The sequence below is a fragment of the Triticum urartu genome, chromosome 5 (genome assembly GCF_003073215.2).
Source record: "Triticum urartu cultivar G1812 chromosome 5, Tu2.1, whole genome shotgun sequence".
NCBI lineage: Eukaryota > Viridiplantae > Streptophyta > Magnoliopsida > Poales > Poaceae > Triticum > Triticum urartu.
Window position 1 is genome coordinate 236503964 of NC_053026.1, and position 22776 is coordinate 236526739.

Here is a 22776-nt window from a genome sequence, read left to right on the forward strand (position 1 = left end):
ATCTCCCACTTATGCTATTATCACCGTGCTGAGTTAAGCATGCTTATGCATGGAAGGATTGGATGGTAGAAGGCTGATGGAGCACCTAACAGTAAGATGAAGTTTTAACATTAGCTGGTGTATCGCCAGAATCTGGAGTAGTACATCAAGAATTTTAAGATGGAGCTCCAGGAAGCCGTATTAGCGAAGGAAGCATTTCGTGAAGAACTCAGGAACCAGAAGCTGAAAGTAGCCAAGCTGGAGGAGCTACAACCTCGAGATACCGGAGATTTGTCAGGAACTGAAGGACAGTAGGACCATGGCTCATGTCGAGGTTGATGAAACCCAGAAGTTTGGAACGAAACTCCAGAAATATTGAAGGACGTCACGATAGACTTTGCGACAACAGAAATGATCTGGCAAAAGGATTTGAGAAAGACAAGCATGATCGGAAGAAGCCATTGGAGGCATGAACAAGACTTGAAGAGTTAGACGACCTTGAAGATTTATTAACCTCTAGAAGACCAAACCCCCGTTATATGCCTATGTTAGATGCGACGTTTGTGAGCTGTCATTTGTTTGATGTTTTTTTCGACAGGCACAGACAAAAATCTGTCTTTTCAAAACCATTTTTTGTATTGTGTGCATCCCTCTCCCTCTCTCTCATCTCACCCCAAAACCCTTGGACCCAATAGAGGATGAATGGAGATGAGCTTGTATTTTCTAGACCGATGAGTCAATTGGAGACAGACCGATGGATTCAGAACATGGAGGATCACATGGAGAATAACCCTATAATTGGAAATGATATGAACCAGCATGCTCTTCAGTGCTTTGAAAGAGGTGCTGCTACTTGGTGGAGGATATACCAAACCATGAATGGATGGAAAGGAGTAACCACTTGGAGAGAATTAAAGTTGACTCTGCAAAGATCTCACCTTGTGTCCCAGAAGTTGAAGCCTTATGGAAAGGATATGAGGAAAACTTGTGCATGCAAGATTTGTGGAGAAATAGGACACACCCATAAAGAACACAAGGATGAATGCCCTAATTGTGAAGGAAGTCACCCAGTTGAAGAATGCCCAACTAGGCAGATTACTTGTTTCTTGTGTGAAGGGATTACCCACTATCCTACTCAGTGTCACATTTACCCCATGGTACGAAGAACCGTACAGCAGAAGAAAGAAGTAAAGAAGGGAGCCCTTATGGAAATTTTAGAAGAACACGTGATGAAGGAAGATGTGGAGGACACACCTAAAGAGGACCGAGTAAACCCTGCACTAAGTCTTGCTATTCATGTGGAGAAGAAGGACACATCTCCCAGAATTGTATGAATGGGGATCTAGTAGAATTCCTGACGGAGGAAGTAGAGTATGACCCATGAGAAATAAAATCCATGATTGGAACGGAAAAGTCCAGGAAGAGAAGTAGATTGGATACTAGGAAGGACCTGAGCCATATCACCTATTACAGGTGCAAGGAGTCAGGGCACTACCTCAACAGTTGCCCAAAAAGGAAACCTCGATACTTGTCAGAAGTAATATGTTTTAGTTGTAATGGAGCAGGGCACTTTGCCAGAGAATGCCCCAAGGAGAAGGAAACTTGTGCTATATAGTTGAGTTTGCAACAAAAGAAATGGAGTAGCAGAAGTGAGAACATTTTCTTTTATATTGAGGTGTTGAGTTGAGACATGTAATGGAAAAGTGAGAGATTGTGTTCACTTGAGAATGAATAAAGTTAGCATCGTTGGTACTAATATGGATTTATGAGTTGTTACTCTATGAAGAAGAATTTTGGCCATTTTGAGGATATGAGAAATATGGTCTATGGAAGATTTGTTCATTTTAAGGGTGGGAGTACCCTGTAAGAACCGTTGACCCCTGGAAAAGATAAGGATACTCCACTGAGTGGATTTCGGACAAAATGAATACGAGTTTTGTCTCGATATGTGTGATACCCCAAGAGTATGTAGGATAAAATTGGAGACCGTCAGTTGTTTGGACCAAATGTGATCAAGGAGTCAGAAGAGAATGTTAAGTTGGTTCGAGATAGACTGGAGGTAGCTCAGTCCAGGCAGAAGAGTTATGCAGACTAAAAAATGCAAGGAGGTAGTCTATGAAATTGGAGACAGATCAGGTCTTCGTGTGTCCCCTTTGCGAGGAGTTAAACAAATTGGAGTTAAGGGAAAGTTAGCCCCGAGATTTGTAGGACCATACCGAGTTTTGGAGCGTATGGGAGAAGTGGCCAACAAGTTGGAGTCACTCGAAGGACTGTCAGGAGTTCATGATGTGTTTCACGTTTCCCAGTTGAAGAAGTGCCATGCAGAGATGGCCAATATTCCCCTGTAAGGACGCTTGACCCTGGAAAGGATAATGATGTTCCATGAAGTGGAGTATGGACTCCATAAGTATAAGTTTATATCTCGGTATGTGGGATAACCCACGAGGATGAAGATATGAATTACTATTGGATATAAAGGAGGTATGATGTTGGTATTATGGAACGATTATAACTCCATGATGAGTTTGAGTAATCACGTCTTAGTCTTGTACAAATAGAAGGAAGGGAGACAATACAATTGGATGGATTTTAAGTATGCTAGGAAGCTGGAAGTTGGATGTTGGAATAACGATAAGTTGCCCAGAGGATAAGATCAACGTTTACATGTGATGAGATGGGCCATAACCCACAGGCCCCAGGACCTGCCAAGAAGCAAGCACATTCTTGCTGAAGGAAAAACCCTGAAAGAAGTTACGATTTTATCGACAGACGATCTTATAGGAGTTACGCAAAACCTGAGAGTTGTGAAGGAACGATAGATGGTTGTTTGGCTTGCAGAATCTATGGATTTATCCGAACTTGGTTCGTCGACAAGAGAAATTCTGCAATGCTTGTGAGGATGACCGAGTGTTAGAATGCGAGATTCACTAAAGCATATACAGGGTAATGATTTGGGTGCGGGATGGATTAATCACCATACCGACTTACTCTTATTATTCGCCTTGCTATATGGGATGGTAAATCTGAGTGACTTACCTATAGTAGAGAGACGACGATCAAAATCCTATTTAAACCTTAGATTGGTATAACAATTTTTCCCTTGTACAAGGCAGCTTTTGCCAACCGTAGGTTATACGGTGAGGATCAACCCAGACCCATTTCCGGCAGGAGAAACCATAAATTGTTGACCACCATAAGATATCGATTAGTTGTTTAGTACTGGCGCCAGACCCGTTAGGTAAGAAGACCCAGTCTCGGAATAATCTTACCAAGATGAAAGGACAAAAGAATTGAGGAAAAGGTTATGCCGTTACCGGAGGAGCCCAGAGAAAGGAATTATACTGAAGATCTGAGAAGACCGGCCCTGTCAAGAATAAGGATGGAGTATATGAGTATTGATGGGACCGTAACAATCTTTCTAAGGGTGGTAGCACCCGAGACCTCGGAGACGATCGATGGATTTTGAGAAGACCCCGAACCTAACCTATTTCTTTCTAGCCTCTCCGAATCTCGAGGACGAGATTCATTTTAAGGGTGGTAGGTTTGTAACATCCCAAAATTTTAAATTTTGGAATGTTATAATAAATAGATAGATTTGATTGATTGTCTGAAAGTGAGTGAATTCGAAACTTTTTGAAAGTTAAATGAGAGGGAATAAAAGGACTTCCCCAAACTTTCATATTTGCTTTCTGATTTCCATGAATTCAAATTCTTTTCAAATACAAAACCCTTGAGTGAAGATGATATGACTTCTTCCATTTAAATTAAATGAAAGGGTATTTGAAAATAATTGAATTTCATTTGGAGATATTTCAATTCATAAACTTCATGCAGCTCAATGATTTTCATGAGAGAAGATAAAATGACTTCTTCAAATTATATGAAATATGAGTTGGGAGTTTCAAAGGATCAAATTCAAAGTCTTTTTGGAATTATTTTTCAATTAGGAGTTATTTGGATTTTATTCAAATCATTTTCTCCAAAAATAAAATACATGGAAAATAGGGTAACATGATTCCCTACAATAGAAAATTGGAGAGAAATAAATTTGATTTCATTTTGGTATTTTTGAAATGATTTTTGTTGGATCTTATTAGAGCAGGAGCACTGTTGGAATTATTAGAATTTGTGTGTTTTTATTTAATGCTAGAAAAATGTTCATGTCGTAGAAAATCTTTTTCTGAATATTTTGATATATATAATATGCATATATAAAGTTTTTATTTTATTTTTGCTATTCGGTTTTCCTTCTATTTCTATTTAAAAAAACTGTACGTGCGGCCCATATTTATTTATCGCCTACATGCGCAATATAGTAGCTTCTGGCACCCCATTGTTTTTTTTCTCTCTTAATGGGCCAGGCCTAGCAAGCCTTTTCATTTTTTTTAGGACGAATTTTGTTTAAAATAACTGCAGCCGCAGCGTGCGCGCACGGCCGGCCGAAGGCGTTTAGGCCATTCCGCCTCTTTTCTTCTCTGTTTCGTATATTTTCATCTACGTTTAGTCCCACATTGCCTAGCCTTTGACCCCTAAGCCTCTTTTCCACCAATAAATATAGACCAATAGAGCATCCAAAAATCATCCGATTCTGGTTAAATCAATATTTTGGTTTGACTAGATTCATTTAAGAAAAATATATTTCTTCTCTCCGGCGCGACCTCTTGAAATTGTCTCTTCTCTTCAAAGTCGTCTTTTCTCTGCCTTTTAAAGGTATCTTTCTTTGTTTTGTTTCTTCTTATACTTCCGTAGTTTATTATTTCTAGACTAATATGATAGAATAATTAGATTAGCAATTAGTCTACGTATTTATACGTTAGACCTTAACCGTAGCTATTTTTTCTTTCGTAAAACAACTTGGCCCTGATTTTTCAAATAACTATAACTTTTTACTCGTTCATCCAAATTAGATGAAACCAACGCCCACTTCTTCGTTACGAGCTCCTCTATCCAGTAATCCAACTCAAACAAGTTTTTGGAAGTTTAAAATTTGAAATTAGATCAGATTTGAATTTGAACGTCGTTTGATCATAACTTGAGTTTCGTAACTCCGATTTAGTTGATATTTTTTGCAAATCGAAGCTCTTGACCTAAACTTTCTGATAAGGCCAAATTCACATAATTTTGGTACTGTTAGAAATTGTTTTATGTTGCAAGATTTATTTGCTTGGTTTTGATGTTTTCCGAACTGTCTTCTTCGTTCTTCTCGATCTTCTTAGTGATTGCTTATGTGTGGTTACTACTGCTTGCTCACGATAGATTGAACGGAGTATGACGAGTAGAACTATCAAGAGTTTTGAGTGAAAATCATCTTCATCAACAGTACAGGCAAGTTCACACTTTGATCATACCCCTTTATCACCCAGTTTTTATGCATTAGTTCCAATCTTCAAACATTGCATGGTTAGGATGTCATTAACATGTGGGTTGGGAAGTAGCTGATGAGGTAGAACCTATTGCCCTGTTACATTCAAACCCTTGGGAGTTACTTATACGAATTGCTTATACTGCTATGCTATGCTCGTAGACGTGGTTTGGGTGAGTGAACTCCATGACAGATGTGAGATTGTTAATTAATGGTTCAACTTAAGGTGGCAACTTAAATACACATCTGGGTGGATTAAGGCACCTGGAGTACCCAGTGTTGCCTATATTTTTTTGAAATCCCGGAGTACCCGTGTGATCTTCCTATGGACCGCCACCCAGGCTCAAAGGGATCATAAGACTATTCATGCTAGAAACTTCTGTGTGCAGCCACAAGCTATTATGGGCTCTGGCATAGTTGAGTAAGTTACGTGAAGCTCTTGAAGAGGTGGATCAGCAGGTAGAGGGTTGTAGGTTTGGTAGGGTCTGCCCGGAATAGAGAGTTAATGTTTCTGAAAGACTGTGTCTTGGTCATCCGTTTCTCAAACACCATCTAGTGCGAGAAATCCAACGGAGGCGATCGAGTCTTATGGGGAAAAGTGCGCAAACCTCTGCAGAGTGTACAAACTAATCATGATTAGCCGTGTCCCCGGTTATGGACAATCTTGAGTCTCTGGTACTTGGATTATCCTATTGATCTCATCACGTCACTTAAATAATTTGTGGGATTAATGATTATTATTTTGGGATTGAGTTGGAGGAACCTTCTCAATATTTTCAACCAACTTTGTAGTTAAATAAAATATATTCCTTTGCAGTAGGGAAAAATTGGCTTTTCGCAAAAACTATAACCATAGAGCTTTTCCACCAGCCAAATATGCATGTGGTGATAGCCATTATTCATCATTATCCTATGGTGTGAATTTGCCAGTACATTCAATGTACTGACCCTTTGTGGCTGCAACATCTCATGTTGCAGGATTATCTTACGACGAGTAAGTGATACTTTAGGGTTACGATTTCTACACTCAACTTTGACGTTGGTGTTGATGGGAATCCACAACCTTGTTATTACTTCCGCTATTTGGATTGAGGTAATAGTATTTACGTTACTTTATACATGTGATTTACCTCTGTTATAAATCCTCGAGTATTGTGTGTGTCAGCATACCGATCCAGGGATGACACGTAAGCACAGAGACTTGACCGTCTGAGGACGGGTCGCTACATCCGTGATGATACGTGTTTGTCACAGTAGGTCATGTTTTTTGTCATGCATGTACATCCATGACAAATTTATGACAGAATCAAGATAGTCATACCTGTGCTGTCATAGAAGTGTTCCATGACATTACCAAAATTATCATCACGGAAGTGTTCACTTCCATGATGATAAATCACGCCTCACAGAAGTGCTTTCGTCAAGGGTGACCGACACGTGGCATCCACCGTAACGGAACGCCGTTAAGCTATGGGGTTGGGTTTTGGATCCGATAACCCGTTAACAGCCCCGACCAATGGGCATTTTCCACGTGTAAAATCATCATTGGCTGGAGGAGACACGTGTCAGGTCCGCGTTGGCACAGGTGTCACTCATCCAATGGGCGAGACGCGCCTATGATATGTTGACACGTGGACCGGCCCATCAAGTTTAAATGGGCCAGCCCAATTGAAGGCCCACAAGATTTTGCGGACCGTAATGGGCCGGCCCAACTAAAGGCCCATGAGATTTTGCGGACCATAATGGGTTGACCCAGCTAAAGGCCCACAAGATTTTGCGGGCCATAATGGGCCGACCCAGGTAAAGGCCCACAAGATTTTTGTGTGCCATAATGGGCCGGCCCAGGTAAAGGCCCACAAGATTCTTGCGAATCATAATTGGCCGGCCTAGCTAAAGGCCCATGAGAGTTCGCTGACATTAATGGGCCGGCCCAGCTATAGGCCCACAAGATTTTGAGGACCCTAGTAGGCCGGCCCATTAACTGGCTGCCATGTTTTGGGCTAAATGCCGGCCCATATTTGATCTGGTCCATTAATGGCCTGCCATGCTCCGGGCCTAATAGTGGCCCATATGAGATCCGGCCCGTTAAAAGCCTACCACATTCTGGGCCAAATTACAGCCAGATCAGGTCCGGCCCTTTAAGAGGCTTTGGGCTCAATTATGGCCCATATTAGATTCGGCCCGTCAACTGGACACTATGCTTTTGGGCCCACTTGCTAAAGGCCCACTTAGTAATTCGGCCTGATATTAGTTTTGGCCTGTTAAGGGCCTGTTTAACATTTTGGCCCTATATTAATTTCGGCCTGTTAAAAGCTTGTGATATAGTTGGGCCTAACTACGGCCCGGTTTGCATCCGGCCTGCTCGCAGCCGATATCTGATTGGGCCAAACAAAGACCGAGACAATTTTGGCCTGTTAAATGCCCGTGATTTGATTCGCACAATCATGGGCCGGGGTCCATTTCGGGCTGCTGCCGGCCCATGAGCTGTTCGACACGTTTCAGGCCCAACCTACATCGTGATTGCATGACGGCCCGATTATGTACCTTAAATTTACGGTATGGCCGGTTTACTGCGAAGAAAGGATATATATACAGTAAAATAACTGCATCATCGTGAATAAGAAAAAGCCTAGACTATACAATAAAGAAATTATGGCATATTACATCCACTGGGCATCAAAGTTCGCCACTATGATAATAAAGCACAAGCAGACAGCAGATTACATACACGGGGCATCAAAGATCGCCACCAGTGCAAATAAACACGCTGACAAAATAATATACAAAACCGACAGCACTTCAATAGAGTTCAAGAAAGGTTAGCCCTGCTGGGGAGCTGCAGCGCAAGCAGCTGAGCAAGATGATGAGACTGCGCTTGTTCAACACTTATATCTTCCTCACTCTGAAATATAAACAAGCAGACAGATGATAGGTTTTGCACATAAAAGTATCAGTGCTGACAATTCATCACATTTCTTACTGACGAATAAAGTGACATAGTTTAAAATTGCATTAACACAATATGGTATTGTTCAGGTCAAGACATGGCAGGAAATGACATTGTGAAGGAGTTGGCAGCTTCAGGACACCACTGGATTACAAATCAAGAACTCATAAGTATCAATGGTTAGTGTGCTGTCAATTTATACCATTTCAGATTGGCAAATAAAGAGATGGTGTAAATAATAGTAGAATGATATGACATTGTTCATAGTTAAGACATTGCAGAATATGACATTGTGCTGTAGTGGGTAGGTTCACCACACCACTGGATTATGGATGAAGAACAGAAACATACATGCAGTGCAAAAGAAGATCACTTGCTTTGTATAGTTTAATTTACATGGTATGAAGAAGGAACTTGGTTGTACAACTGAAAACTTAAATTGAGAAAGGACAACCTTTTGTTTATGAACTACATAATAAACTTTAAACAAGCAATTTGATGCAAACACCAAAAATAAATAGTTGTTGCAGTCATGCCTAACCAAATATATACAACAAAGTTTGAAGGCTTGAGATGGACAAACTTACATTATTGGTGAAGACATGCTCTATAAAGGCCTTGTCCATGCTGATGGGGGGGGGCAATTCAAGAAGTTTACCACAGAATCTTCTTCAAAAGCATTGCCTTTATTCTACATTTTTTAAGAGTAAATATAGATGTGATAATATACGAAAAATGGAGAATATGTAAGATAAGATGAAGAGTGATGCTACATAACCAAGTAGCTATAAATGTAAGTGCAGCGATACAGGCAAAAGGTACAGCCAAGAGCAATGCACAACTAAACTTCTTGAGTACCAACCTTATGGTAAGAGTAAATATAGATCTGACGTGTAGAAAATGGAGGGCAAAGGAAAATAAGCTGTAGAGTGATGGTACATGAACAACTACCTGTCATTATAAGTACACTGATAAAGGACAACATGTACTTACAAGAACAATGCAAAGCTAAAAAAAATTGGCATTGGATATATTCTACACTAATGTAACCACTCATACAGATCAGATAATTTGGAGCGAACAATTGATAAGCAAGCTATCATGCATACTACTGTTAACCAGGTATGTATGCAAGTACAGTGATACAGGACAACATGTACTAACAAGAACAAAGTAGTGGGCATCATATTTGCGATATCCTGTCGTTCTTGTCAAACCGTAATTCTTCTTCGAGCAGATTTCCTGCAAAAAAGATCCGTAAGGCACATGCGGAAAAGTAGAAGTTCAAATTGTCATGTGATTTCATAGACAGTATCTCATCCTGGGAACAAGACCAGTGCATAACAAGGTTTTTCCATTCAATGTCTTCTAAATTTAGCATAGGAGACTTCACCAGAAATTCGTTTATAGACTTGCCATCAAAGTGTGATTTCCTTAGGTAACACCGATACTGCTGCAATGCTTCCTTGAAAAGCACAAGCAAGCTTTGCTCGTCATGACTATCCAGATTGACCCTTTCCTAGTTACAACAATGTAATGTAAATCATTGATGTGTTCAATCAGCAGAAAACAGGAAAATAATAACCATGAATAATAGCACTTACACGTAAGTTGGACAGGAAGATGTGAAAATGGTGTTTGTCTTCACAATAATCTTCCCATGATGGGAATATATGCACGTAGTCCCTAACAACATTGAAAGCATTGTCTTTTAAACTGGGAATAAATGGAATGGGGTTCCAATCTGCAGGAATTGGCCGTCTCTACAGTTGGGATAGGTCTTCAGCCGGTGGACTTGCTGTACTTTTTGCTGGAGTGGGATTTTTCTGTGGTACAGCTGGTGCTATGGCAAATGAAATCGGTATACCTTTTACTGGAGTGCAGGTCCTGTGTGGTGGGGCTAGTGGTGTGGCCAGTGAAGTATGGGTACAGTCTGCTGGAGTCGGTCCTACGTTTTTGTGTCACTAGTTGTACAGCCAACATAAGTGGGGTGTTGTCTGATTTCTCCGGCACCACCATGTTTTTCAGGGAGTTTGCTGGTGCTCCTACAGGTTCGGCAATCACCCTCTTCCTTTTTGATGTCTGATGCACAAGAACAACATTTGAGTGAAAAAACATGGTATGATGACAGATGGAATATGTATTGATAATGGATGGGCATGGCATCTCGACATATATGATGAGTAAACTAAGCAGATGGCGGTGCAACAAAGTAGAAGAAATGCAAGACAACATATGCAAGATACCCGCAATCAATAAAACATTGCCAAATTAGAACAGGCACCTTGATGGGTGAACAGGACAGGCCATCTGCCTTTGACTCCTCGAGGTTAGAATAGTCATTAGGATCATATTCTGAACAAGAATCAACAGGTGGGGAGCGTATGAGTTTCATTGCATCCAGAATGGCACTCAATGCCTTGGTGCCAATTTTGTAAGTCATTGCAGTGTTTAGCTTCAAGAGTGGACTGCTGCTAGTGCGACACAAAGCAGCTACATAGATCATAATGTAGATATAACGGGAAAACCTTAAGCATGAGAGTAAAATCAGCACAGTGGAACTTGCTGGAATATATGTGCTAGTATTGCCGGTACGGCTAGAAAGGCTTCGGATACCAGCTCTCTTCAAGTGAAGGTGTGGTACTATTAATATCAGTGTAACTCTCAAAGGCGACACAGCTCCCCCGCATTTCCTTGCTATTCTTATAGGATTCAAGTGGGTAGGCCACTACAAATCCTATTCCTATCTTTACAAGATCCTACGAATCAAAGAGGCTCAAAGTGTCCATCACAATCGACCGTATAGACCTCTACACTTCAAATGTCCCTGCTCATCTTCAGTACAAGGAACATATTGTACTACTATCATACTCCCTCCGTTCCAAAATATATGTCTTGGTAGAGACTTCCACTATGGATCACATACAGATGTATCCAGATACATTTTAGAGTGTAGATTCACTCATTTTGCTCCATATGTAGTCCATGGTGGAACCTATACAAAGACTTGTATTTATGGAGAGAGTACATATTAAAGAAGAACGGAAGAGGAACATGGTAAAGAAGAGCAAGCAGATTTTGGATAATAAAATGTTGGTTGCGCAGTGCCCACACATGATGAACCAGAGCGCATTAAGAATGCAACTCCCAGCTGTCTCTCGACCATTTCAGGCGGTTGGATGAAGATCCTACGTATCCTAACCCTTCTTCTTCCTCGTCTCTGATTCTTCCCATACAAAACACCGCACGGGCCGCCGGCCAGACCACTGGCCCCCACCGCCTGTGTTCCTCCGCCACCTGACCCCCCACCCCCGCCCCAACCCCCACCCGCATCGAGTTTTCTTCGTTCGGCGAGGCCCCACAACCACTCGAGCCCCTTCGATCGCACCGGCGAACTCTAGCGAGCTCTGAAAAAATCGACTGACCCAATTTTGAAATTTAGTCTACTATGATTTAACTAGTGTGGAATATAAAAGGAGAAAACCATAAGCATTGGGAGTATAGTGTTGAGCGTGCCATGGCGGATCTGAAGGTGCAAACCGGACAAAGGAAACTTCGCAACCAAGACAAGAAATCAGAGTAAAGCAGTGGTGATCTATTTTCTTGCTGCGATAAATAAGTTGAGCAGATACGAAAGAGTGCCGCCTCTAGTGCGGCGCCGTGTACGCATCTGCTGAGAATTTGACGGTGCTGCGGTAGCGATGGCTGTCGGCGGTGTGGAAGCAGATCTAGGAGGGTAGACGGTGGCAGGGGCGCGCGGTGGACGAGACAGTCGTAGGAGCGGCGCCGGCAAGGTGGACGACGACGGGATGAAGCGAGAGGACGGGATGCAAGGATCCCGGTCCGAAGCCGTGGATGAGAGAGGTCGATCTCTTGTAATGGACGACGGCGTCGGGGTATCAGCTTCGGCATGGTGGAGGAGGACGTCTATGGATGGGCTGGCGGACGGCGGCAGACGGAGGAGGGTGGGGTGGAGAGGGTGTTTTGGCGCCCACGGAGTACGAATGGGGAAAAGGGAGGCAGAGAGGAAGGGGGAACCATGTATTCAGGGCACGCTTGTCTCAAATGCGAGGAAATTTACAAACATAGCCCCCATTTCAAATTTCTACTACATCACAACAACATTAGTCGGTTGGGGATAGGACGGTAATCTCGCATACACCGAATATTTGCCGACGAGAGTTTGTTTTTGGCGCCCATCGTGTATGAATATGAATCGGGGAGGGAGTCGATTTTGGACGAGGACACACTGTGTTTTGGCTCCCACCGTGTATGAATCCGGGTGAGAGGTGGTTACTTCACATTTGGGTGAAATTACAAACCTACCCCTATCGAAACCTATAGAAATCTAGCAGATAGGCTTTGTGTGGCAGGGATAGGCAGTAGTGATTTCCAGCTCACAGATTTTGGTTTCGGGCGGTTACTATGACTTTCCCCGCTTCACTCAAATTTTGCAGAGTGCACGTTTACCATGCCAACTCAATTCGAATCCCGTTTGTATTCTATTTTTTTCGGGCGGGATCCATTTTCAATTGCAATTACATTCTATATACATCATTTTTTTATATATACTTTCAAAACCACAACAAAGAATTCTGCTCCTTTATATGTATAATATGATTTACAAATACAACGATCTCAAAATCTTAAGGTTGAATTCGAAAAAATTTAACCAAATTATGTTCTACTAAAATGTATGGATCAGTAATATCTACATATTAAATAACATAGATGTGCGTGAATTCATATGAGTATGCATGTTTGATAGATCAATTTTGGTTCGAGTATGGATTACATGTATCATCATCTCGAATTCAAATATTTGAATCCCTTTTTTGTTCACTCCTTTCACGCCCATCTCTCTCGCATGCATGCTCCTTCAGGTAGCTATCACTCTCTTTTCTCTAGCTCACCCGCACGCTCACTTCATGTTTCTCCTATCCTCGCAAACATGGTCTCTCGACGTCTCCCTTGAGAAGTGTCACACTCTCCCTATCATTATACATTACACGGTTTTCATTATCTCTCACATCTCTACCGTTCTCTGGTATCACTCGATACCTAAGCTTTCTTTTTCACCGCCACACACACAGTCTCCACTCGTCTTTCACTTTGTCTTTCTCTCTATAGGATTCTCTCACACACCCTATATGTCTCTACATATGACTCATACCACTAAAATTACTCTCTCTCTCTCTCTCTCTCCTGTAGACACAACATTTGTTGCGGTCTCCTTTTCGTCTCCATCCTAGACTGACATTATTCATTTGTTTACCGATCAGACAACACCGACTACCGTCTCCTCTCTCTCTCACAGACACACAAACACAACTCCTGCTTCCACTCCCCTTCCCGACTACCGTCTCTCTCTCACACACAAAACTCTCGCTTTCACACCCCGACTCATATTTCTCTCACAAACATTTATCGACTAGCTAGCCTCTAGATAGGTTTATACACCCGCACACTCGTGCTTCCACCATCGCATACATGTCTCTCTCCCGCTCCTTGTATCTATGTAGATTTTTCTTCCCTTCTTGAGACACGCCCTCTCGATCGTGCACACACACACTATCGCCTCATTTTAAGCTGATACCTATCGCACACACACTCCTTGTGTCTTTGTCACACATGCACTCCGTCCTCCTCCACTCTCCCTCTCTCTCACACACACATGGTCTTTTTGCAACAACTAGCAAGATGCCCATGCGTTGCACGGAACATCAAGATGCATTTGTATGAGTAGTTTATCTTATGGGGGAAAAGGATGAATGAGGGAAGGCCTTATTTGCAAATGTGGAGAGGGGTGTGGGTATCTTTTTGCAAAATTGCCATAGTTTCCTTCATATCCGTCAGATATAGATCGGACCGCCTATATTGCAGGATGGCAGGCACACGATCATCACCGACAATGCTTTTTATAAGAGTGGGGATAAAAATAGAGTTGGTGATGATTGTGGGCCTGCCATCCTGCAATGTAGGCCGTCCGATTTATATCTGACGGATAGGAAGGAAAATATGGCAATTTACCCGCACTCTTCACCACATTTGCAGATAAGGCCTTCCCTCGTTCATCCTTTTCTCCCACAAGATCTTGATGTTCCATGCAACACACGGGCATCTTGCTAGTAAGAGTAGAAATTAGGCATATACCACTTCTCGAATCTTGAAACCAACAACATTCCTCCCTTATCTCATCAAAACCGCCAAACGAATATATTTTGAGTGAAAGATAACATATTTTTAGTGATATACGTATTTCAAAACTAGACTTTTTTTCTATCAAATCGGTGAATATGTATTAATCTACTTTGATCGTGTGTCAACGCATTGGCACATTTCTTGTAGTTATTATAATTTTTTGGACACCAGACAAACGGCGCAGTACATATACGAAGAGAAGAGGCGCACGCACGCAGTCGGCCTCTCGCTGTCTCGCACACATGAGTGTTACGTAAAGGCGACGTTAACAAATAAACCCTAAAACCCTAGGTGCACGATTGTTGCATTCACGGGTACCGGGTACGTGGTGGAGCACCTTTGTAGGAATAGTCAGCTGAGCATGCCTCCTCGCCGCGTAATTGCTCTGACACGGATGCGACCTCTCATAGCACAGGCATTGAACCGACGCGCCGGCCAAGAGGGCCGCACTCAATGTAGGCCCGGCTGAGCACGCCTCCTCGCCGCGTGCAACCAGCTTAAGACTGCCCCGCCTGCGTTCATTGAATCCGCGGGTGTGCCGGCAACATGTCCTTCCGCGAGCCGGCAGGCATTTTACAACACAAAAAATGACTAAAATATAATTAATTTACGCATGGTCTTGACTTGTTGTGCTCGCACTGGTAGCAGAAACTAGTAGAGGATTTTCTTTATTTATAACTCTCCTCACATTTTTTTGGCTTTGAAGTGAATCATGGTTGTGGACATTATGTATGAATGTGCAGATATCTGTGAACATGAGTTTGATGTGGAAGTTGAACTTGGAATGTCGGGCTTGTGCGTGAACTATACCATGTCCAATGCTTCGTCTGTTATTGTTTGGAAAGTAATTGCTGCTATTACATGACCCGAAAAAATACATTTTGTGCCACATCAGTAGATGCACGGACATCACAACAGGCATGCTGACTGGATAAACATTTGGACCTAGCTATTATGAAGGAAATTTTGTATTAACAACAGTTTTAGATAGCAGGAGACGCCTAGCCTGCTCTGCCTCTGCTAGCTTATTTCTGGCTTCTTCCGTCTCTTCTTTGGCTTGGGTGAAGAGAGCATCTGATTGCTCTTTTCGCTTCTTCAGGAACTCAGCTACATTCTCAAGGGCTACTGCACACTTTCTTTCAGCCTTTACTAATGCCGCGAGGACACGAACAGCTGATGACTCCACCTGGCCTGTGTGTAATCCAGCATCATCTGGGAATTTGCACCTTGTGTCTAATCCAGCATCATTAGGGAACTGGCACCTTATGTGTAATCCAGCCTCATTTTGGAAACATGATCTCGAGGTTGACCATACTTCCCTCCTCGCAGGAACTGCATCCTGACATGAAGTTACTTGTTTTTTAGATCAATACTCAAAGCAACCCAGATCCATTTAGTAGAAGCCAGATAAATAGAACTCGGAGAAGTGAATTCAAAAGGAAAAAAATAAAAACGTACTACAAGGTGAGAACACCCACTTCCTACATCAAGCTAAAAATGAAAGCATTAGGACGATTAAGACTCTTCTTATTACACATCGAAGAACACCATGCTTAAGAGAAACAGAAACTACAACGTATACACGTCGAAGAACACGAGGCTACACGAAAGTAATTGAAGGGTGTTACTTACCAAAGCTCGTTTTACAGGTTCGGTGCAGCTCCTCTTTAACTTGCCACGCTCCTTGAAGATGTCCTGAATATCTCGTGTTTGGTCTTCATTGCTCCTCTGCATGTTCGCACTCGTGGTTTTAAAATCTCAACATGGTAAGAAAAATATACTACTAGTAATACTCGTGCATCTTGTGGGCAACATTAAAGCACTCGTCTCCCATGTTAGAGCATCTCAAACAGAATCGCCACGCGTGGCGCTTTAAAAATCTCAACATGCTATCTCTACTCTCTTCTCTACTGTTATATTTATTTTATATTTAATATTTAATATTTATCTCTACTTCCTTTATTGTCTACTTTTTTCTTTATACTTTTTTTCTTGCAATATAGGCCGTCCGATTTATATCGGACAGATAGGAAGGAAACGAATGGGAATTTTGCAAAAAGATACCCATACCTCTCTCCAGATTTGCAAATAAGGCCTTCCCTCATTCATCCTTTTCTCCCACAAGATAAACTACTCATACAAATGCATCTTGATGCGTGCAACGCATGGGCATCTTGCTAGTTCTAAAAACCTTTCCATCATTTTCCACACTACTGGTTGCAGATGAGAACCTACCCAAGCACAATGCGATACAGGAGCGACGCACAATTACAAGCTGATATTCTGTTGGACAATGGAGGCTATAACCAATTACTTTTACGGGAACAATAGCACCCAGGAAATTTGAAGGGTGGGTATGAACAAAATTGGAACTGCAGATGTACTGCTAAGTGATTTAATGCACACATTACCAATCGAGGAGGAGAACGATGGTCGCGGCGGCCTCGGTGAGTCAAGGTCGGCAATGGGAGTCAGTTCATTGTCCACGACGGTGGTACTTCTGCGCTTGGCGTCGGCTTCCGGGAAGCAGATCCGAGACCGTGGAAGACGATGCCGGGGAAGAGGCTCCGTGTATGACGACGACGGTGGACCGGCTCCAATGCGGCGTACGAGGTCGTCGATGAGGCAGATGCGCGCGGTGGACGAGTGCGCCGATGTAAAGGGGAGGAGCACGAAGGCTGCGGTGCCGTGGAGAAGTCTATTTTGCGATGGGGATAGAAAATGGGGAGTATTCAGGTGTACTACTCTAGGTGCCGGGGTGGGGTTGGCTGGGTAGGGTGAACCTAAAGTTACGAAAACAGCCCCCTACCAAGCGTCATCCGTAGGCCTGTTCCAAAGGCTATGATGGTAACTTCCCACAGCTCGAATCAGGGATGCAGGATATTTTCCCGCCGACCTCAAAATTTTGTGACACTAGACTCCCTGTGTGGCATGTTGAGTGATTCGGCTAAGCAACTAGCGAGTAGTAGTACTAAACTCTGCATATTAGGTTTGATCGAAGTCAAACTTCCTAAAGTTTGACCAAGTTTATAGAAAAATATAAACATTTACCTAACAAATATGTATGATGTGAAAGTACATTCAATAATGAATCTAATGGTATTTATTTGTTATTGTATATGTTAATATTTTTTGTTATAAGCTTTATGAGAGTTTACAAAACTTGACTTTGACCAATGCTAATACGCGGACTTAAATAAAAACGGAGGGAGTACACATTTGTTTTCTTAGTTTGTAGTGAACTAATCATTTGTTGAAATTGTGAAATAAATATATTAGGCTATTGACTTCGAATGTAATGGTCTATACAATTCAATAGTTACAATCATTGTCGAATCCCAAGATGTATACAAGGTCTATAGCACTTCACAACATGCTCAAACTCACATAATCCCAGTCAAATGAGAATCTAAATGCATTTCATAGTTATTACTTTGTAGGATGCAACAAAAACAACCATAACTCTACATCAGCCATTATAGTAGCAACATTTTGACATATCCCAATGTGTGAATGAAACGTGCAGAGAGAGCTTTTGAAGATGGAGCAGATATGGCGGGAAAGATTGTATGTATGTGGACGAGAGAGTAGGAGACAAACCTAACAAGACCGAGAGAGAGAGAGATAGAGAGAAAGAGAGAGGAAGAAGTTAGGTCTGTGAGAAAGATGGATACATGTAATATACATGAGATGCATGTGCATCTGGATTCTGTATACGTGGAAGGAGAAGAGACAACATGTTTGATGAGAGAGCTGGAAAAACATGGACGAGAGGGGAAGGATTTCGTGGGTTGAGGGATTGAAAATTTTCTGCTGGGGAGAGAGGGATTGGTAATTTTGTGCAAGAGATAGAGGGTGGGGGGAGGAGTCAGTCAGCCGTCGTCACATCACCCTGCTTCCAAATGACCCCGCATTCTCTAGCGCAGTGTGGTCGCCGTCTTCGATCTGCTCGATGCCCTCTTTGAAGATTGAGGTGTTGTGCATGTTGGCGTGCAAAGAAGCACAAGCGAGAGTGGTCGCTGTATAACCTTGGATGGGGATGAATTGTGTGCTCGGGGGAGTGTGTCTGTGTGTGTTGTGCTGCGTGTGTCTCTCTCTCTCTCTCTGTGTGTGTGTCAGATATTGAGAGAAAACAAACCTAAGGAGAGAAATGGGTATTCACGAAGAGATTGTGCGGGCCTTGAGGTGGGTAGGGGCTGGGTGAGGGTGTCAAAATGTGCGCGTTGATGCATGTGTTGCATGCGACCGTGCGAGGGACGGACGAATCGAGAGAGATGGTTGTTGTGTTACAGATGCTCCTCTCTGTGTCTCTCCCTCCCTCTCTCTCTCTCTCTCACACACACACACAAACACATACGCACACGCACACACACACACACACACACAAGTAAGGCCCTGTTTGGTTCCAAATAAGTCACTAACTTATAAGTCGAAAAGTGCAAAAAGTGACTTATTTTTCCAAACGGACCCAACTTATAAGTCACCCCAATTTATAAGTCATAAGTTGCTCCACCCCAACTTAAAACTTATAAGTCACCCCTTTTTATGTGGGTCCCATCACCTTTACATTAACAAACAAGGTGGGAAGGTGTTGTTAGGTGACTTATAAGTCAGATGACAACCAAATAGGCGTGACTTGTAAGTCACTGATTTTAAGTCACCTGACTTATAAGTCAGGTGACTTATTGGAACCAAACATGCCCTAAACTAGAAGACCGTTCTCTCATGTATACACAACGTATCAGCATCTGTCTATGTCTCACTCATGCATGATCATTTGCACATTCACACCTCCCTATGTCTGTATCACACGCACACTGTCTCCACATTGCCCTTCCGCCACAACACACATATGGACACATACACACGTTCTCTCTCAATCACACACACAAAATCAGTATTAAAAAAAACTAGGGTGCACCTCAAACGTCCAAATCCAAATAAACACAAACTGGAGCTAAATTCAAACACATGGAAATATTGCAGCGTCAAGAACTTTCACATGAAAAGAAAGTTGATTAATATTCGAGGATTGTTTTCACACACAAAAAAAGGTTCGGGGGATGTCCTTCGAGCGCGACACGGTGACGCACCGTTCGACCGACCGCACGGCCGCGGTTCACGCGTTTGCACAGGATTCCATACCGTGGCTTTGGTACTAACTGATAAAAGCGCTGCCTAAGTGTAATGTTTACGTGTACTAGTACGGTTTTCATTTAAGTTTGACCAACCTTATATATATATATAACTAAAGTAAGATCCCACACGCGCACTCATCAATATGTCGCCTCCGTTGCGCACCGCGCTGCCAAGCACGCGAGCAACTAGTGGAGCCGCGTCTATGCACGCAGCGTACGAAGAGGAGGACGAGCGCGTGCTCCAGCACGCCGGCGAGGAGGAACTACCGTGTCATTGTCGTCTCCGGCCACGCAGAGGAGGCGTGCATGGTGGCTGTCGCGGCGGAAGTCGGTCACGCGCGCGTCGTGCCCGCAAACCGGGTGTGGACGCGGAATCTACCTTCGAGACCTTGAATGCCAAGTGGATCCTGCAATCTGAAGGAGCAATTTGGGTCAGTCGACTCATGTGAGCCGTTTGATGCAACATGGATGGCTAGAAGGAGTTCTTCCACCTCTTCTGCCATCTTCTTCCTTCGCTCTGTCGAACTTCTTTCACAAATCGACTGACCCAAATTATACTACTAGTACGAATGTATTAAGTACAGTAGGAACACGAAGATACGAGCAGTAGTACCAACTGCGAGAAGAACAGTAGTAAGACATAGTACTAGTACTATTGTACGTACTAAAGAGTTCAAATAACGAGAAAGAACATAAACATAGTTCTATTGGGGCCTCAGCACAACACACCCTTGAAAATAAACTAAGCAACTAGTCCTCTTGACACTGCAGTAGAACCAGCATGAGAGACGGCACTGCCACCTACTCGGAGTCCGAGTCCACGTCCTCGACTTCGTCCTTGTCCATCTTCCTCTTCCTCTTCGCCGACGCTTCTTTGCTTGAACCGGACACTGGGCTCTGCTTCTTCATCCAACCCTTGTAGATATTTAAACAAAGGTAGGCATCCATTGCTGCGTACAGGATGTGATCTTCATCTAATGTCTTCGACTCCCATGCATGATGAAACTTGTGATGAGGTTTCTTCAGTTTAGCGTACGAAGGATCAATCATGGCTGCTGCCAGGGTCAGGATTGAAGGTTGAGAGGAGGACACCAGGCTTGCCTTCTGGAGATCGAAGGGCTGGCCTACAACGAGACCTATCCGACGCAGGACATCCCTGTCGTTCTTAAAGCCTACAGTAACGAATTTCACTCTTTTGTCCTTGAGGAAGATCTTAAAATCCTGGCACTCAACGTCGTCATGGCATATGTGGTAGACCAAGCAAACGTTATGTACGCAAACCTGGATCACAGCAGGCTTCTTCCTCTCTTCGTCCTTTAGATCCTTCTCTCGTCCCAGGACTGTGGTGTACTCAACATCTAGCCCAGCAACCCACTCATCCATTGAACTGTTGAACATGCGTAGGAAGCGAGCAAGCCATGCTTTCACCGTCTCGGATCCATGTGTATAGATGACGATGAACTGATTGCCGGTGATGGCTCTAACCTGGTACTCAGCGGTGACCATGGAGATTTGGGAGGCCATGGATTTTGGAGGAGGGTTAGGAGAAGTTGAATTGTTGTACCCCGCAAAAAAAACTGGCAGCAAACTAATGTGAAAGGATGAGACGACTGGGAGCGAACTGTTGTAAGGTAGAAGACCGGGACGAGTAGGGCGTGCGAACGGCGTGGGGTTGCTGGCTTACCCGGTGGATAAATGGCTGCAAGCCCCCAAAGAGTTCTCGAGAACTATGCGGGACCCACTAGATGTCATGTCTACTAGACCCATATCATAGGCCTGACAGTATAGCTTCTGCCTGTTCGCATGCCATGCCGGCGCGTGGATGTAACTTCACTTAATTCCGTCAAACGTCGCGCCTCCCATGACCTTCGCCTCCCTCGCGCGGTCGCGTCCTTTGAGACTTCGACCGGCTATAAATGAGCAATTTGTTTGCCTTTTTTAGACAAGCAATTTTTTTGCCTACTCCGCATGCATGATACTCCCTCTGGTCCTTTTTACTCCCGTCAACCGTTTGCAAAGGGTTTGACCAAATTTATACTTTTTTTGAACACCACCTTATATTAATTAACCAGCCACACCAGTACACTCATTCGATACAATATTCACCACACAGGGTGGTACGTTATTTACAAGAATACCATCTAATCTATTGTCAAAGCTATACTTAGCGATTAGGTGTGCCACCTTATTGGCCGAACAGCTAATCTTTGACAATTGAAGATTGTTCATCAACTTCGAGATGCTCAACGCTTTCATCTTCAGGTCACGCATACAGACCTGTCATAGTCCCCCGATGCAAGAGACGCTACCACAAAAGCGCAACCAGCCTCTCAAATTACAGGATTATGAAGAGAAATACCTATGTAGAGACCGGCAATGCAATCCCTAAGCTCTGCTTCCTCCACACTTTGACAGGCATCAGTGAAATCCCATGACCAAATTTATACTAAAAATATCAATATCTACAATACTGATTATAATGAGTATAAGAACTACGTTTTATAATGAGTGTAAAAATATTGATTTGACATTGTGAATGTTGACACATTTTTGTATAAGTCTGGTGAAAGTAGAGGTACATTGACTTCAGACAAAACTTAAATGCACAATGCAGACTAGTTCCTCCGTCCAGGTGCGTGCTATGTCCTATCTTGTCATCACAACAAGGTTAGCTGTTAGAGTACCACGACCTCCCTTCTAGTTTAAAGGGCTCGATTCAAAAATTTCACCTACTCTTAGCAAGATAGTAGAGGCGGTGGTATAGTTTTTGAAGTCTGCAAAAGTACTCAACTAGTGTTGTCGTTCTTCACAAAAAAATGTGTTTACCAATGCATGCATGAACACTAGTTACTCTAACCCCCTCTATTCTTTAATTCTTTGCCACATCAGCATGTTTGCTATTCCCGTGTGCATGATACCAGCTAAGATACCACCATTATGGCCAGCCTTAATCATCGCATGCAATAATTTAGTGCACCTTGAAATATGAACATGTGTGGGGCGTGTATGTTTTTAATGACTTGAGACTATACCTAGCCCGGCATGCAAGATGACTTATTATGCACCGTTCCCCATACCTGCAGGAAGCCCGTTCGTCTCCAAATCTTTTCCTCTCCATGTGTGGAAACAAAATGCCTGCCAAACTCTCC